We start from the raw sequence: 15,690 nt of genomic DNA on the forward strand, positions 1-15,690 counted from the left end.
CTCAGGCATACAGCCTAATATGACAATGCCAGCCTAAGTAATATAAAAACTACTCTCATACGTTTGACTAAAGTGGAAGAAAAAGACACCTAAATGATTTAGGAAGAATAATGCCTTGGATCCACGCTTTTATTTATATATATATATATATATGTATATGTATATGTATATGTATATGTATATGTATATATACACACATATATATATACACACACTTCCAAAAGAAGGGAATAGAGAGATGAGCAGCCTAAATGCACTCAGTTCAATGATTTCGGCCTAGCAGGAACACAACTATTTGCACTCCAATGAAATTTTACTGCAAATGGGCTACAGGATATCTGAGAAGTACCAAAGGGTAGAGACACTTTGGCAGTGGTGTTGTTGCTTTTTGAAAGCCTAGGCTGTAATTCCTGTTCCAAAGAGAATAAAGACTTTTACATGGATCCTAACTGTGAAATTGGTACATCTTAAGGTGAATTTTTCAGATGAAAACCTGCACTGCTTGAAAAGCTTCTTCTACCAGTAAGGAAATTGATAGAGTTGATAAACTAGAAAAACATTTAAGAAAGTGAAAGAAGGAGACACTGGAATGCAGATATTGAAAAAAGTCAGTGCCATTTCCTCTACCCTGTATTCTGACTACCACATTTCTTGCTCTTTATACACAGAAGCAAATCAGATGCATAGAATTTTCCTTCATAGCCAATACCTTTGTTTACTTCTGTATTTATCAAGAGTGGACTAATTTTCCAAAAATGAAGACAGTCATATATTTTACTATGATCTGGTCATACAAATTCCAATATATAACGTTTGATAGAGAGACTCATTGCTTTGCTTTGTTTCACCTGCCAGTAAACTTCTTCCTGAAAATCAATAGCTAGTAGTCATAAGTTTAACAGTTTGTTTGCTTTTTTTCCGCTTCGCCAAAGGCTTTCATTTTTCCCGAAATACAATGTTGGACAAACAACAATTGTCATGACTGGGAATGGGACTCCTCTTAGGTGTAGGTCAGAATTGCTGTTCAATTTGCATGTTGATTAGAAGAATAAAAACAGAACTTAAAAAAAAAAACAAAAAAACTTGGTCTCCTTCTCATCTCAAGTCAACCATATTCCACATAAGCAGAAGCAAGCCAGCATGGATCATCCTGTTGAAAGAAAACTGCCTTTAAAATACAAAGAAAATGCCACCTTGGACAAATGTCTGCTATAGATTGACCACATGTAGGTAAGTCTGGACTTCTGCTGTATCTCTTACAGAAACCAACATGTAAAGCCAGCCAACTAGTAAGAAATCACCAAGAAAGTTGCCCTGTTCAAAGGATCAAAAGCTTCTTTTGTGATCCTAGAGAATAATTTCTTCTTTGCACCTTAGATTCTTCATCCTTTAAATGGGGGAACATGAAGGATATTAGGTAGAGTATGTAGCAAGTTTTGAGTATGTAATGCACTAAGTATCCTTTCAAAATTACTTCTGTTAGCTGACTGAAAAATCTGAAAGGTCTTCCCTTTATTTTTAGCGGCCAAAGATCTCTTTTACAATCAATCACAGCTGAAGTTTTAAAAAGTTTCTGAAGGCATTCTTGCACAGTCATTTATGAATCAACATGTAGTCAGCGTTGATAAGCTAATTCAGGACCTGCCACTGGCTCTCAGGTTACCATAGGTTAATAAAGGAAAAAAGTTTCTAGGTATATTTGTCACCGTCTGAGAGCAGCCTATCAGCCTGTCTCTGAGTGAAAGGTGAACTGTGTCCACGCATGGCCCTAAAACGTGGATTGAAATATCTTCTTTACATAACAGACATTACCAAGAGGTGAAAAACATGTGTTACTGTGTATAGCATATTCTCTGAACTGATTGAGAAGGTTGAATGGTTTTAAAATAGGAAATGAGACAGAAAAGAAAAGACAGAGTTTAAGAGATCTGTCTTTCATGGAAAGAATAACATACAGGATAGCAGCTAAAAAAAGAAACCTATATTGAAGCAAAGAACATCATGGAGGTTCCAACAGAGAACAGTTACGTTTAAACTCCACAGCGTTCTTCGGTTCATCTCTGTTAGATACGTAAACTAAACCCTCCTGACAGTTTGTGTATAACAGAGGCTCACGACTTCTGCAGAAGCCCCCGTTACACACAAAGTTCCAGAAGAGGTGTTTGCCCTGTCTGTGAAATGGCCAGATTTGAAGAACCATTTACCTTGGATGAACTTCTGCTCCCATGCAGAAGTTCACTGGGAGCTTTTCCCCAGTACCTCTAACCCCTGCACAAAAAAGGAGTAAACATTTATCGTACGTTGACACCCATCCAGGTAGGACTTCTGGTGGCTTTCTTAGTAAAAGCTTGTCAGCCACAAGAATCTTCTCCAAAATGAACATTATTTTGTAAAAGCAAGGAAATGATAAAAAAAAAAAGGCATACAGATAGTAATGGCAAAATCGTGTGTTATATTAGCGTGCACAGCCAGACAGTGTTAAACATTTAAAGCTCTCCTAACAGTTGCCCAGGGAAACATTGTGTGAAATACCTCAAACCAATATTATAAACACTAATAAAAATGTTAAGCTCTGTGAGATAAGATCCTATTTTCAAGTATCTTCTGTAGTCCTATTGATTTAATGTTATGCCATCACATACATAAATGCTAGATGCTTTTAAAATATGGAAAGCAAACTATACAAGTACTTCATTAAAACTCATCAGTATATGTTAGCAGTTGGTCTGAGTCTGAAGTGAATTCAAAGAGAGTACTGTTCCATAGCAGAAAAGAGGAACAAATGAAAGAAATCTATTTTCAGCTTTCTTTCTGGTCTTGGAAAACTCCTGCCAGTAACTTCTTCAGGTCTAGGAATTTATGGTCCCTGCCTCTTGCTTGTAAACTGGAAATAATCATACATATTCCAATACCTTTCAGGAGCTCAATGAGAATTAATTACTTAAGGTGAGGTCTTCTGAAAAGTTAGTATTATTTGTAAAAGAAATAGTATTATTCATAAATTTTTCTGGATTTTTTTCTTTGTGAGATTATTATTACAGCTACTGGATGAAATTCAATAATATTATATGCTAATAACTAGACATATTTTTAGTAGCCAAATATGTGGATGCACTTTTCCTAATAACTGAAACAATCTCTTAGCAACTATACATATCACTAACTCACAAATTAAGCCTGTATAACAGCTTTCTTATTTTCATCTTACAACTTTTAATGATGCCTGAGTCTATTACAGCAGTTTTATTCCTTTACTCTAACATTCTTCGAGTATCCATAGGCTGTTTCATTAATCAGCTAAGCTTTCACTTAGCCCCTTTAAAAATGCTCCTATCAAATTTTAATCCTGTTATAATCATCCCTTATAAACCAACATAAATCTGCTCCCCAATCCACAACATGGAGTGACACCATCTTTCTGACAGCAGGAATGGATGCAGATTGCAATAGCTGTTACCTGGTACCTGCAGAGGAGAACTGTTACTTCCTTGCTACCTCATGGGTCAGATTTCAGGAATGCTGGTTTGATGGTATCAAAGCACCTTGAATGATTCTGAGTTTTGAAATTCCTGAATTTTGTCTTTTGAGGAATAAAATGTCACCAGCTGGACTGGGTGATATTTTCCTCATCTTCATTTTCTCTTCTCAACGCTCAGTATTGTTGTGGCCTGGCCAATTATTAGATCAGTTAGCACCAAAATTGCTAAAAAGAGATTAAGGATATGAGCTGCAGTAATGGTTATGCTTTATGAAAGGAAAGAAACATACTCAATTGTAAAAAGAAAACAATGAACAGGTGTTGAAAATGGCATGATTTTCCACATGCTTAATATTAGACTTCAAAATATTAACACTAGGCCAACACATCATGGGAGTGATGACATCAGCCCAAACACCAATATAATATAGTGCTAACCAGCTCTGAAAAATTACAGTATTTAATAAACTTCTAAAATAATTTAATTTTTTTACATATAATTGCTGGTCAATTGATGCTGAATTTTTCTAAATGGCTCTTGAAAACTACCTCAGGATACCTCTGCATTTCTTCCTAGAAAAAAAAAAAAAAAAAAAAAAAAAAACAGTTGAAAGAGGCCTTAAAGAAGCATATGTAATTTTCAGAGTATACAGGCATTATCTACTGTTGGAAGAAACAGTAGTGAGTAAATTTCAGTATCAACAGATAAATTGCTACTATTACGGCTTTTACATTTTTAACTATGCAGTCTCTGGACACGATACAATGAGTTTTTAAGGGACGTGATAAAACTCCATATTTAGAATTAATGTTAAATTTGTGAACAGATGCATTTTTAGGTTCAAATTCTGCCATTACATGTACCAATATAGATGAAGGCATTAAAGGATAATGGACTGGTTAAAGAAGCAAAAAGTCATCTTTTTGCTTTCTCTTGAACCCAAACTGCCATCAGTGTTATTTTCTTTGCACATATGAATATGAGCAGCTGGCTATCATTAGGGAATTATCACAGACAAGTCCATTTGCCCAGCTCTGGTAGCTGTCTGCTTCTGAATGATTATTCTGGTAAGATCAAAAGATCCAAATAGTTGAAAATCAGTGAAAAGACCTAATATTTGCTTTTTCTATTTCGCATGCGACAATTTCATGGAAAGCCCGAAAACAGCTGCCTGTTTAAAAGCAGTTGTTTACTTAGTTTTCAAGACTTCTTGATCCTTTGACCATACTGCAGAGATGTTAACTACCCTTTTACTTTCTCCTCCTGCTGGACCCACACTAAAAAGCAGTTTTCCCCTAAACTTTTCTTTTTTCTTTTTTTCTTTTTTTTTTTGCTCAAGTCTTTTCAGTTCAGTTCAGCTCAGTTCAGATCCGTTCTTTGTACTTCCTACCCACTAAAGGCCCAGACAGAGCACCTCGTAAATTTACGGTTGCTGGCATCAAACATTATAAACAAGAGCACAAGTGGAAATGTTTGACTTGTAGAGTCTAATTCCAGTTTTCTTGGGCTGTGAGCCATGTACTGGGATGTGCTGCACTTCGTGGAAGACTGCTATCACGGAACTTTTATCTGGAAGAGAATGCAATGCCATGTTAATCAATCTCAAACTCTTCTAGAGAAGGTATCTCCAAAATTCCCATGTCCTGTCTGGTATTTTACCATCATGGAGATTCTGGGTGTTTTTTCCATCTTTCTTCTCCCAGAAATAAAATGGGAACACCTGCTACACATGAGTCCGCAGCACGTGTATGGCACACACTCCACATTTCAGTCATTGCTTAGTCATATGTGTAAGCAGCATATGGTCCTTCTGACATTTCTGTACCTACGTCCTGGCAAGGATCAGGTTTGGATAGGGTATATATTAAGAAAAAAAAAAAAGTGTGTACAATTAGCTCTGGCTTAAAAATATTAAGTTACACTAGGCATCTGTGACCTCCACCTTCAGGAAAAAAAAAACAAAACAAAACAAACAAAAAAAAAAACAGGAAACAACCTCCCTCAATCACTGAGAGATGTATTATATGAAATTTTATACCATCCAGGAATCCAGGTAAGGGTGGAGAAGGCACGATGTATTCTGACTTATAGCTATATTGATCTACCCCACACATTTATTACTAAAATAGTGTGAAGTTCTGGAGAAAAGTCCACTGCCTTTTATGCAGTTAAAAGTCAATGTGTAGCAAACACAGTTCTTGAACATGTATGCAAACTTGACTCATACACTGAGACTATTAAAAATTTCCATTGCGGGAATTTCCATAGACTCCCTAAGCAATCTGTTACAATACTGACAATATTCTGTTAGAAATTTTACCTAAAATCTAATCTAAATTTTCCTTGGTACAACTCAAGTTGATTTCTTCTTGTCCTGTCCTTGACAAAAAGAATAGTTTATTCTCATCAACTTTGCAGATGCCTTTTATATATGCGAAGTTTATTGCTGCATCTCCTTCTTGGTCCTCTCTCTAATATATATTTATATTGCACACATAAATGTACTACTATTTTCTAGAAGTGGTCAGAAAAAGGGGAAAATTTTTAATGAAGATTTTTTCTGAAAAAAATGCCTTCCTATATGAAAAGCAGGTGAAAGTACTCAAAGTGTGAGGAAAAGGTATAATAAATTCTTCCGTGAAACTGGTACAGTTCAACACGTTATGCTGTGTCTCCTATGTAGCAAGGCAAGATTTGGCTTTCCTTTGAACATATTGCCTTCCTCTTCTATAAAAAAAATGCTCCGATACAAAAATTAGATCTCAGGATGGATAAAAGGAAAAAAGCAATTTAGGAACATACAGCAGCTGTGAACTTTTCAGAAGCTCAGAAAATAAGATTATCTACTGATCTATATTTTAATGACAGAAACTAAGACCTTTATTAGATTATCGTCATCTACAACTCTTTCATTTTCTGCTGACTTTTCACATTTTTTCACTTGCTTTTATTCTTTTTAGGCTCTGTTTTGTGCCTTATAAGGCCTTCAAAGTGTACTGCCCTATACATCTGGAACTGCCATGTTCCTCTTCCTTCCTTCAAACTTAATTCTTTACAGTAATCACCTCCTTATCTCTAGCTTTTATCCCATGGTTGATCTGTATTCATTCATTTAATGAAAACTCAGGCATAAACTAATATAGTGCAGAGAATATATTTTATCTTTTATTAAGTTCTAGTACAAAATCACCATTCTAATGCTCTATCTTTTACAAATAGGTTTAAAAAAATTGTCACCTTTTTTGGAACCTCTGATCATGAGAGATGCGTTTTTTTTTTTTTGTTGTTGTTGTTGTTGGAGTGGCCATAGGACTTCGCAGAGAAGTTCTAATAATATCTTTTATCTTTAAATCATCACTTACTTTTTACATATAAATGATGTCTTTAGATTTTTTCTCCTTTGTGACTTTGGTCATAAAGTGTAGATGTCCCTAACGAAGAAGGCTGCTTCCTTTAATCATTTGCATATGAGGCATTTTGAAGATGACCTACATATCATTTACAGAATATTTTTGTAGAAATCTCCACAGCCTCAAATAAGAAACCGATTTAGCTATTGGGGCACAGGAGAGCCATTATCTAAAATATCCAGAGTTTGCATATGCTAGTCATGGAGCAGAAAAAGCACTGCACACAGTAGTGCACAAGTGACAGTTAAAGCCCGTCTGCTCTTTCTCTAGCACAGAATAGAAGCTTACAGCTGCTCAGCTCTGAAAGAGATTAGAAAGCTATTAAACAGATTCAGAAAGTTATGCTGTTTACTGAAAGTCCACAGATGTCAGTGATGGCATAACAAGAAATCCATTCTGTTCTCCCACCTTCTTTCCTCCCTACCCCTCCCAACCAAAAAATGATAGATGAACATGAATCAGGGAATTTATCCAAACTGAGTCATTTCTACAACTGGCAGTCATGTTGGACTCTTTCACCATGGGTGCTGAAATAACTGTATGCCTAAGATTAAGTGACATACTGTCATAAGTAATATACATTTATGGTTCCCCTGGGGTCTGCCCAAAACATTAGTCTGGAACTCTGCTTAAGGTCAGAAAAGGAAACAGCTTTATACAGGGTAGGAGCACACAGCAAGAAAATTCTGGCACTGAACTTCATGAGGTAGAACTAGGGAATTTACAGCTCCACAGGGGTCTCTGCATACAACTACTCTACGACCTGTTAATTAATTATGAACGCTGACTTCCTTCACTATAATCTCCCTGGTAACTAAGTATCCTAAAGATACCCTAGTGATAAATCATGAGAGCAAGTCCCTAAAACAAACTACGGAGTGATCCTCATTGCGGTTCAGTGATCAATCTGTATGTAACGTGTACTGGCTGGAAGTGCTTTTTGAATTAAAAGTCACTGCATTTTGCAATAAATAGGAAGTAGTGTCTAAAAGTTGTTTTCTACCAAGCTCATGTCATCTCCCCAAACCTTTACAGAGCCTAAACAGACTCAGATTGTCTTGGAATGGGAAATATATTTTATTATAAAATGCAAAGAAGTCATCTTAAGGCCTTTTAGACATACAGTGCTTGCTGTGTGTCTAAATTGTCAAGTCTAAAACTTGACTACTATCTTCAATTTCTGAAGTTCTCTGAAAACATTCACATGATCGCTTTTTGCAGTAAAAAAAGTTAACTGATCTGTATACATCTAGCTCTTGAAGATGAAAATGATAATGCAAGACACTACCCACACTCTGGGAGTGATGCTCCTTGTACTCTGGAGCACTGCAAACCTCTTTCATATGGAAAAGCATTTGCTCAGCAGAAGCATTGTGCTGCAAGTTGCCTGGTGCAACATTTATCCAGGTCAAGCACAATTAACAAGTACACAGGGTATCCTACTGTTAATGGGTTACTTTGGGTGAATAAGAACTGCACAGTGCACACAGAAGCCACCATAATCGATGTTCATATGCTTAACAGCTGAAGCTAAAGTTTAAAGCACTTCACCATCAAAGTGCACAATGTTCTTACATTCAGGATTAGTCACTGTTATTATCATCTTCTACTGTCAAGGTATCACTTCAAGATTCTCATCTCTGCTTAGCTGTCCCTATTTTACTATCCTAACAACAAAACAAACCTCAAAACCCCAGAATTTCTTAAGGCTGAAAAATACTATGTGATAAATAACACGTTAAGAGCATAAAACTCTATTTCCAGGAAGCCTGTTTAAAGGAAAATTCCTGACTTTCTGAGGCTAAAGCAGAGGTGTCATAACTCTGAAACAGAGCAATGAAAGAACTACTGTCTCCAGGTGCAGCAGGAGCTGTACCTCATTTCATCTGCTGGGTGACTGGCTAAAGTCTTTGGTAGCATTCCAAAACTTTCTGGCAGCTAGCATCCTGTATTAAAATTTATAAACCACGAAAGGCCTTTTCTTACAAAAAAGTTAATTCAAGATGGATAGCCTGAAAAGACTTGAAAGGGACAGTCATCAGAAGTGGTTATATGGAAAATTGGATGTAAGTAACACCTTTTACTCCATCAGAACACACTAAAAATACAGCAAATATAATTTCAGTGAGAAAGGGAAACTGTATTGATTAAAAGTTCTTTAAAAGAGATGTGGAGAAGAGCCTCAAACTGCCTGGCCTATTGGGATGCAGAAGTTTTACAAAGGAAGTATTTTCTTCCCCAGAAGAAACATATTGATTGCTCAGATCCAGGCCTTCCTTACAGCTGTCAAGCTCATCTGCGACCCAACCTGTGACAGCAGAGCCCAGGTCAGAGTCTGTGGACAGCCCCTGCGGTGGCTGCCCACCCAGCAGGGGCAATATCAATAAAACATGCAGTCAGGATCCCTGTGTGTCTCTGGCTACTCCACGACCAGCTGGCTGTGTGAAACTACCCTTTGTAACCAAAGGGAATTACCTTCCATGCATTATGAGCTGACCTACTGTTTTCTTTACTGTGAGAACAGGCAAAGATTCAGTGCTCTGGTTAGCAAGAATCCTAGTATGATGAGTAGGGGAATGTGGTGCTCTTCTAATAAATCACTACTGATTCATTTTCACCTGTGGTTGTTTGTCCCCTGCTGCCTTCTACTGGAACATTGGTTATGGAAGTGCAGAAGTGAGAAGGAGGCTTTGGGGTTTTTTTTGCTTGTTTTTTAAAATATTAGTAAATTCTTCTTAAACTACTACTTGCCTATATGTGCATAATATACTCACAAACAAATTACTTTTTCCTGTTCCAGTGCTAGGCACTGCATCAGAAGCAGGAATCCACTCATTCTGCAGGTGAGCCAGGGGATTAGTAGTTTACCCAGACAGGCTCTGCTAAAGCAAACAATTTTTTGCCAGTATGACTGCAACCAGAGTTGAGATTGAATAGGCTTAACTAAGTAAATCAGCATGAAAAGCTGGGGTGCAGAAAATACCTTGACCCATTTCTTCTTCTAGAAAATCTACTATCAAAAAAGTGAAATAAATGGCACATTCATACTTAACATAAATGTCAGAATCCTTGATTAAGTAGAAGGAAAAGAAGCCTGAGATGTATATACTGGAGACCAGTGTTTTTAGGGAATGGGTAATTGGAGCTGACACTCTTTGCAGGGTCTATTGATTTTGGTGTATATTTGTTTTTATTTTAATAGATCGTAACTTGCGTCTGGCAATTTACCACACCTTACCTTTATGGTTTAGGGGTGGAGATTTTAAAGAAAGGGTGTTCCATAAAACTTATCTTCTGAACTATATTAAAATGCCCTAACATTCAGGAAATTACATTAAATATTTCACTTTTTCTCCCCTTTGATCTGCTTGTTTTAAACCAATATAAGTAGCATACTCTGCCCAATTCTATGTGACAGCATGAATGGACATGACATAAAGGTCACAGAAATCTTCCTCCCCGTGTCCCTGCCCAGCTCAGGGTACATGTGCTAATGGCTTTTTGCGTTGGTGGATATTCTCAGGGATAGAAATGCCTTTCAGCTATATGTCTTCTTTTGTTGCTATCTTCTTTTCTGTAGAGTGCTTCATCACAACAAGATGAAACATGGCAAGTTTTCAACCTTATAGTTGAACTTTGAAAGCCATCACAATAACCATCTATTTTTGTCTCCGGTAACCCCCGCATATTCCAAGTAAACTATCATTCCAGATGCCCGCCCACGTGGCTGCAAAGATGAGCCACACTCAGGGCCCAACCAAAAACACTCAGGAAATAAACAATATCAACAACCATTAGGAAGATTCTTTGTGGTACTTTTCAATTTTCAAATAGCTGATGAGATCTAGAAAGAGATATGGTAGCTGGCAGGAGAGTAATATATCAAATAAACAAATACCCAAATATCTTGTATGACAAAGCCTTTTGTTTTTTTAATTTGCCAAGCTTTGCCTTTTGAGCTTGAAACTTCCAAAAAAGGCACCAGTCTCGGGCTTAATCTTGTTAGGACTTCCAGGTTGAATGACTTGCTCATTTTGGGGGGGGGGGGAAGGCTTAAAAAAAGGTTTTGTGTGTTAAATATATATTTATTGCCATTTACATAAAAAGTGGGAAGCGAGGGTTGTGACAATTAGCTGCTAGTGCTATTTGAATTAAAAACCACTCAGACCTCACCAACTTCTAAGACTTTTATGCAAAAGATTTTACAGATTCTGTTGGTAGCTACACTCTCTCAATATTCTATTTGCACAGAGCACGCTTTCTGGGATGGCACAGAGTCTGGGAAAGATTTTCCTTGCAGTTGCTCCTCTTTGGTTCAAGAGCCTGCTATGGTACTGACAGATGCACCCCTACACACAGACATTTTTTCTCTGTGGTTTCACTTCTGTCTATGAAATTACTCAGAAAATCTAGAATGGGTAAAGAATCAGTTTAAACGGAATGATGTGAATCATGCAAAGAAGGATACATTCAATGGGAAGTAACAAAATCCTGAGAATTAGCCAGGAGGGCCACTAAAAATTAGTATATGACCAATTACAGGGGAGGACCAATTAGTATATGACCAATTATATTTCTGAGGTTGTCCATTTGCCATTTTTCAATTTCTGAGCTCTTTTCCCGGCAAGGAGTGTTCCTTAAGGCAGCTCAGGAATAAAACAGCAGCCTGATCATTCAGTAAAGAAGATGAGCTGAAGTTTTACTTAATAGAATGCTATGGGGGAACTGCTGTCAGAGGTCAGTTTGGACCTCTGACGAGCACAATGACCTGCAAGGTGCACAGCTGGATTACAGCCCCCAGAACCAAAACAGTATTTCCCTACCTTAATGTGCAGGATATGTAAAATCATGTAAGAGTTAAGTTGCTTGGTCTTTGAGAGAAGCCCAACTGGCTGAGGAAAAAGAGCGCTTCCTTTGGCCAACATAGCTTGTCCCAGACAGAAGTTTCTTTTCACAGAAATTTTATCAACATGTAACGCTGATTAAGTGTCTGGTTTAAATAAAAAATAAAGTAAATGAGTGCTACAGAAGCTGTTTAAACAAAACAGAATCTGGCCTTACTGATTCATTAATATTCCACTGCTGAAATAGTGTGTTTCAGCCTGCACAAGTTGAGGAAATACTTCTCTTTTTTCTTTTTAGGAATAAATATTTTACTAGTGCTGTGCTGTCTGTAGGAGAAGCCTTGCCTCTCTACATTGTATCACTCATGCAACTGCAGTCCTCTCTCTTGAACCCCTGATTTCATGTAACTACACCATGAGTTTTCTTCTATTTTTCTGTGAGAAAATGTGAGGCAGTCTTTCATTACACCTTCAAGGACTGCAATAGTCAGCATTTTTAAACCAGAGTCCAGAATAAAAGCTTTGTGTTAAAAAAAATGGCTTAAGCAAAGCTTAAAGTAGGACACAAATGTCTAAAGCAAGGTATATTTTTTCCCCATCTGAATACAGGAGAACCAAACCAATACATTCAACCTGCCTCTTCCAGAGCTCAGCAGTTTTACCACTTCTTTGCAAAAATGCACACACTGTGCTTCCTGTTTATTGTCACCTGCTCTGAATTAAAATTCAATTACAGTGCACACCTGCAGACTACTGTAGAGGAAGTTTTAAGCCTTTGCTAAGTCCATGCTGTGGGATTCAGAGTGAGTTTTATGAAGAGGATTTTATGTTAAAGATACAAGAATTGAAGTAGGGTATGTTTAGGAAGGAACTTCCATACAGATGGCCAGAACAGGTGCAAGGCTGCCTTTGCTAAGAGTAGTCATGTCTCAGTGTGCTTTACCATCTGAGGCTATGCTTATCCAGAAACATTTCTGACTGCTCCTAAAGGCCTTTTGGGAAAAGTTTTGCATGCTGCTTACTCTTACTTGTGAAATTCTGATGTGCCTGTTTGAACTTTCAGTTGAAAACAACTGTTATCAGAGAAGAAACTTTTTAAAAGCTGCAGAGAAACTGGCTATTCTCTGAACGACTCTTGCAGGTCTAAAGCCACATTCACTGACTAACAGGCCTAGTCTCTTTGAGAAGCAGGTGTTTAAAACAAGTGTTGCCCTTAAGAGAGCCTCAGGGCTCTTTAAAAGCTTGTCCAGCAAAAATGGAGAAAAGGTAAAAGCCTCTACCCTTGCCTTTCCCACTTCTCCCCATGTAGTTGGCCCAATCATTAATTGATTTTCTTTTCTTATTTGAGAACTGAAAACGTTATCCAGTGCAGTCTGCTTGCACATGTAACCTCCTTGTGTTTCTGCAAAGGGAGGGTCCATACGCAAACTCTGCATGGTTAAAATGAAAATAGAGAACAGAAAGGTTAGGACTCTTGCTGCACTGTACAGCTGGTCACAGTGAATATCCTGTGTTATGCAGTAGTATAACATTTCAAAACCCTCATAAATAGAAAACTGTGATTTGAAAAAGCAGCAGGATTGACAAACATTAGACCTATGCAATCTAACGAAACTAAGATTCTCTAGGAGTCAGATCTTTTGCACTTCCAGATGTGTTTTCAGCCTATATTATTACCTTTATTTCTTATAAAGAAAATAAGTAAACTTAACATTACTTTGAATAAGTTTGTTGTATTTACATTAATGGAAGATCAATTCTAGATTCCTGAGTGTCTGGTGACTGCTTCTGGGACAGGGAAACATGAGAAGAGCAGTTTTGTTATGAAACTCTCCGCTTACCTCAGAGGCCCTCTGTCTCTTCCCCTGACCTATCTTCATCTGCTTGCTTCTTCTATTTGTAGAACTCAAATAATGTTACTCACTCTAATTTGATCACAAGTTCTTGGGCTTCATACAGAAACCTCCTGGCTGAATTCCTCAGCCTCTGCCCTGTGGAAGGGCAGAATGGAGGACCAAAATGTTCCCTTCTCACTTTATGCCACTAGTGGAAGATAATGTTATAAGCTTTTTTTTTTTTTTTTTTTTTTTTTCTTTTAAACAGTGCAGCGGATCTTTGAGATCACAGATACAAGTCACACAGTTTTTCTCTTTTATATTTGAAGAGAAATCATAGCTAGATAAAGCCCTACTGAGATTACTATCTGGCTTTCATCTCCACCTTAGCAGTGTAGCCGTGAATTTCTACTTTTAAACTGGTAAAAGCTGGATATAGATATAGGGAAAATGAAGCTACAGAACCTGTAAAAACCATGAATCTAACTCAAGTCATCAAAAAGATATCTTGCCTATGATGATCACCTAAGCTAAGCATCCTCTACAGCAAAGGGAGAGAGAAAGACATCTCTAAAGGGCAATTTGCCCCTTATTAGAGTGCAGGACAAATGGGGAGAACTTCCTCCGTTGTACTTCTCTCCTTTCTGACTAAAGAAGAACACTTGACTTTTCAAAGGCTATGGATAGTGACGATTAATCTCACCTTTTGTCCCCACTTCTAAACTCAACTACACTCAGAAAATAGACTGTCATCACTGCAGAAACTTGAATTGCAGCTTTCAGCATAGCTTAAATTCTGTTAGGGGCACTCTGAGTGGAACTATGTAGTTGTCTAACACATTCTGAAATGAGATTCTGGCCTCAGTTTTGGGTAACAGCCAGTTCTTCGACCCCTCTTGAATCTTCTGTGCTATTGTGTTATGCTCTGTTGAGAGTGAACAATAAAACAGTCTATTCTTGGCACAAAATGCTAAGTTGTTGGGCTCTAATTTTGTGAGATCTGGCTGATGGTGTTTTTTTTATCCTTCTTAGAGAAATGGTGTTAGCAGGTATCATATTGGACAAGATGTTATCCTGAGTGTGAAATACACGTGGACTGATCAGAAATCACAAATTATTTACTTACCTTGATCACAAAACAGAGATAGGCATTATGAAAGGGATTATTCCGCTCAAAGCATCAACCTTTTGCTCTTTAGAAAGGGAATTTTCATGAGCTGGCAAAAGACTACACTCTTTGGAAGGGCAGAGCAATTTCACACAACAATCTCACTTTGCAATTATGACACGCTATTTGGTTTCTTGTTAGTCTGCTCAGCTGGCTTTATGGTCTCATAAAACAGCTCATTTCTCCTTCTTGCTTCTTTTTTCTTCTCATATGTTTTTAAAGAAATATGTCCTTTCTAACTAGTGCTTTTGCATTAATCTCAATATTCACTGAAAAATTCTACATATGCAGTAAATAGAGTCATAGCTCTATGAAATCATGATTGCTGTGACAAAAATGAATGGGGAATTATTCCTTTTCTCTCACTGCAACAAGCAGGAGATGCTCAACAAAATTATTGCAAACAAGTTTCAAATGAGAAATCATAGATTCTCACATGGATTATTTGTTGTGGAACTTACTGCAGTAAGATGTTGTGGAGGCATCAGGGTAAATGAGACCAAAAAAAGCATAAAACAAATTAGGCAGTTTCAATGGTGGTAATGGTTAAGATGTAACTTCAGGCCCTATGCTGCTGACTGATTGCCTGAAGCTGAGAAGGTTTTACAAGGGAAGAATCTCACCTCACGTTCCTTTATTTTAGATCCTGATACGAGCCATTTTCAGCTGGGATACTGGCCTAGATAAAATTTTGCTCTAAATCAAGGATACTCTAATGAAAGCCCCTACTTAATTGCTTGTAATACCTTCCTGCTGCCACTAGAATATACTAGAAATATTTATTACTTATAGGTCTATCTTAACCAACAGAATAGAAGATTTCAGGCTCTTTAGTTTCTCTGCAGTCCTACACGCACCTGGAACCATTTGGAAGCCTTTCAGTGACCTCGTTCATCTTTCTGCCTCAGGGATTCAATTGTGCAACCGATGCATTTTTTAACCTACATTTTTCTT

This window comes from Rhea pennata, chromosome 2, assembly GCF_028389875.1.
Source record: "Rhea pennata isolate bPtePen1 chromosome 2, bPtePen1.pri, whole genome shotgun sequence".
NCBI lineage: Eukaryota > Metazoa > Chordata > Aves > Rheiformes > Rheidae > Rhea > Rhea pennata.